The 4239-nt window shown below is 38.3% G+C and overlaps 1 long non-coding RNA gene across 1 annotated transcript; it reads right to left on the minus strand.

Annotated features, from left to right (window-relative positions):
- Nucleotides 1–2429: 2429 nt before the first annotated feature.
- On the minus strand, nucleotides 2430–3331 carry LOC131683503 (uncharacterized). Its single transcript, XR_009304530.1, has 2 exons — nucleotides 2986–3331; nucleotides 2430–2914 (listed from the first exon to the last, which is right to left on the minus strand). It is a non-coding gene; the product is annotated as an uncharacterized LOC131683503 (long non-coding RNA).
- Between the last annotated feature and the right edge of the window lie 908 nt (nucleotides 3332–4239).

Below are 4239 nucleotides of genomic sequence, written 5' to 3' on the forward strand. Positions count from 1 at the left end.
ATAAAAATTAAATTGGATTGATCTCAACCAATTTAATAGACCTTTCTCGTCAGACCTAACCCCCCTTTTTCTTATTTTTGATAGAAAGATTTCGGAATTCTGTAAACATTTCTGTTTATGGTAAGGTTTTTTGATCCATCCTAACATTTGTATGATTTTTCAAAAATTGCAAAATGCAAGAATGTTGAATTTATTTTTCACCAAATCAAGAATGTTGAGATTCGAAATGTACGTTTCGGGAGCACAGCTCGGCATATTTTCAATCATTTTATCGGCAACTCTGCTATTGAAGTGGTGAATTGCAATAGTGCATTCATTAATGACTATAAACAAGCTGAGTGAACCTCTGTCAAACTTGTACAGAAAAAAGGAAGCAGAATTCGTATCCATTCCGCTGTCAAATCATCTGCTAGACATTCGGAGCCGCTACTTTATTTGAAATTAGTAACTGCTTTTTACCATCCAAATATTGCCAGTCCTAAGCATGCCATGCGAAACCTTCACCTTCACTTCAAACTAATTCGATCGATTAAGAAAAGCTACCTGCTGAATTCAGGTAAGGTTGTCCTCGTAATCCTACAAGATAGGCCGTATTCACATATCCCAAAAGCATCGTGAGGCTCACAGATGCAAAAAGGAAAATGCCTAATATTGCGATTAATATGAATGCTTTCGCGAAACGGTGTTCCAGGAAAATGAGTTCCAGGAAACTGCTAGATCAAAAAACGCACAAGGGATTACATTATAGACGTCACCGAGGACTGATACAAAGTATTTTGCAGTGTACCCCCGAGAAAAGACAAACAACATTTTGAGGTTTTTAATAAAGTTTAGTTATTTATTCAAAATGTGAAAATTTGTTTCTTTCTTTCTGTGTGACTCACCACCTACCACTTGCTCCTCTGATTTGAACCTACCGCGGCCAATCCAGCCGGAATTAGATTCAATTTTTTTTGTTTAGATTTCAGCTAAAAAGCATCAATCGATTCCGACTTATTTCGTTTCGCAACCTTTTTTTAATGCGCTTTAAGGACGATTCAGACGATACATCAACTTCCGTCAACGTCAACGGAACGTCACCGTTCCGTGAGGATAAGTTTAATACTTTTCTCTTGTGCCCGTTCACACTTGCCGTACGTCAAAACGTCCCGTGCCGTTGATGTTGTATGTGAATGCTTCCATTTAACTACATATAACTAATCTCGACGTTCCGTACCGGTGACGGAAGCCTGATGTATCGTGTGAATCGTACTTTAATCCATCAAATCATTCGGAACAGATGAAATTCCGAATGGTTTGACGGAGATATCTTCTGAGACGTGCGTTCGCAAAGAAGCGCTTCAAGTATCTTCACATAAAGTGCTAGTGCTTTCATAAACAATTGTATGTCCAGCTGGAATTCTGGTTGGCTCCAACCAAAAATCTGACTCATTTTTGGCTGTACTTACTGTAGTACCCCAGTAAGTTTAGCCGGAATGATTACTGGTTCTAGTTAATATTCCGGATCCATAGTGACACAAACGATGCTAATTAGAATCGGTTGTGTCACTGGAGCCAGAATACTGATAAGCCCTTAAATGCATACTATTGCCATTTGGCAACATACTGAATTTTGTGATATAAAGTCTCAACGAAAGGTATACATCGTATCCCACCCCAAAAACGAGTACCAAGAAAAAATGAAATTCAAGCATTTAAGGGTTAGAACCAGCAGAAAGTCTCGGCTAAACTTTACTAGGACCGTTAATGTTGTGTATGATCGCCTCCATATAAACTGCATGAAACTAATTTTAACGTTCCGTTGATGTACTTTGTCGGGGACGAAAGACTGACGGTTCGTGTAGATCGTACTTTAATCTTTCTAGACAATGAAGATAAATCTTTAATTTTGAATTAGGTATTCTGGCATTTTGAGGTTTCTCGTAATCGATTGCTCATTGTTTTTCGATCGGATTTAAGCTTTCTTTCTAGTGACATTACTCGATTATCAACCGCTCCTATTAGGACCATATAAAAATGACGTAACATTTTGTAACATATGGCAGAGATATGTAAGCTAGAACGTAACGTACTAGGAGCTGGAAGGGTAAAGAAATTTGCATCAATTTTTTAAGGTGGGGTGAATGGGGAACCAATTTCGCCTTGAGTAATTTCTGAATGGCCCCTTACATAAGATAAGACTGCATCCGTAATGATAACAAATCGGACATAGATTCGTTAGTGAAGTTAGCGCTCCTTTTTTTCTGCAGCAGCTGGTCTAGACAGTTTATATAATATAGCAACAAAGTACACAGGCAAACGGTTAGCTAGAGAACGGCTAATCAGCTCGACTGCCATATAAAATGCATCCAACGGATAGAAAACTAGATAATTCATTAGGTGAAAGCTATTTATTACAACAGTAACTATCAGTTTATCTATATGCTTAATTCTTGTATAAATTGTTTTTAAGCAACACATTCTTTTATTTACTGATAAAAAATGTAGAAACCCTAACTACATCCGATGATTTTGCGATTGATTCCTGTTCAAAGCTAGGTTGCAGTCTGGTTGCTGTTGATTTTGTCCCTGTGAAGTATTCTAGTGCTTGCCATTTGCGTTGCCCTAATCATGCAAATATAACCGCGTCCGCGTTTTCTGGTTCTGTGGCTAATGCAGGTGATGGTTATTTTTCGTTTCATTGTCTGCGCAATCCGTCATCTAGTTTTTAACTCCGGTGGCGGCCAAAATAGAATTCAATGTCACATCAATATGATGGCAATGACAGCAATCATCGATTTTTTTAATTTTATGTCGAGTTAACCGTAATAATCCTTGGTGCTTAAATATACCACTGTTACAGTACCGTACGGATGCACACAGGCGGTGGCTACTTCGAGAGAGCAGATGCTATTTTTTGTAAAATGGCTGGTCTCTGTAGAACGATAAATAGGTCGTCACTTCACTTATTTGAGCAGTATATTTTCTCAAGATAAAAATACTAACCGGATGAAGGCGGCTGGGTTTATTGTTTTGAGCATTGGTGTCCCACGGGCAGTGATGGATACGTCGGTCGATGACATGATACGATGCGTGCGAGGGAAATGGCCATGGTTACGGTACCAGAGCAGTTACTTGGTCGGTTACTAAACGGCAACGGCGGCGTACTATCTCCTGCCGCCATCGTCAACTGACGAATGATGTTACTTCCCGTTGATGGTCGAGCCAACCTGGATTAGCGGAGTCTGGACTTCTTAGTCCAACTTATCAAAAAAGCGCGATGAGTAAAAGTACTACCGACACGATTTGATATTTTGTTTTATTTTTCTTTCGACGAGAACGAGGAGAATCAGAAGAATTCTCTGATGTCAAAACTATTTTTGACAGCTCTGAATGATTTTTTTCATGTCAGTGTTGTCAGAAATAATGATGCAAAAACTTGCAGAAGAGTTATAAAAGTCTGTAAACTGTCACAAGTGTCTGCAACATATTTGAAGCAGAAAAGTAGTGCGATGATATTTTTAATCACAAAAGATGTTCAGGTCTGGTTAAAATGTTAAAATTTGCTGACAAATTCTTTGTTCTGCAACGCTTCTGTAGTATGCAAAAAAAAATCTGCAGCTGAAATAAAAATCTGCAGATTTGCTAATAAATTTGGAGATCTGGCATCTTTGTTTTATTCCCCACATGAAATTCATCCAAATGGTGTAAAAATATGGAGAAATGAGGCAAGATAGATCATCAGCATATGGGGTGAAATGAGCAGTTTGCAGATTTTTTGATTTTTTCAATAGTTAGAGGCACTTAAACATCGCGGCAATATGAAATTTCGACTCAGGGATAAAAAAGGAAACATTTTAGCAAATAAATTTTTTTGACAAGAAACGTCTATTGGCTGGGCTGCAAAGTGACTGGCTTCCGACACCACTGCTCAAGCACCTCCTCCGAGTATTTCGCTGGTGGTGTTGACCACTGTATTCCAAGTTGGTACAATTTGTTGAAAATTAGAGATGTTGCACAATTGCTACAAAATCAACTTTTTTCGATGATCTCAGCACAAATGTTGACTTTTCCGAGTCTGAGTATCAAAAAAATGCTTCCACGTACGGGTCTTCTAAATCTCGCAAATATTTAAATTTCCAGTTCGCGTTAACTACATAATAGCACAGTCTAATCATCCGATAATCCATCGCTAATCCAGACACGGAAATGGATTACATTTCGTTTCAATTATTTGCCGAATTTGAATTTTGAATGCAC

The sequence above is a fragment of the Topomyia yanbarensis genome, chromosome 2, assembly GCF_030247195.1.
Source record: "Topomyia yanbarensis strain Yona2022 chromosome 2, ASM3024719v1, whole genome shotgun sequence".
NCBI lineage: Eukaryota > Metazoa > Arthropoda > Insecta > Diptera > Culicidae > Topomyia > Topomyia yanbarensis.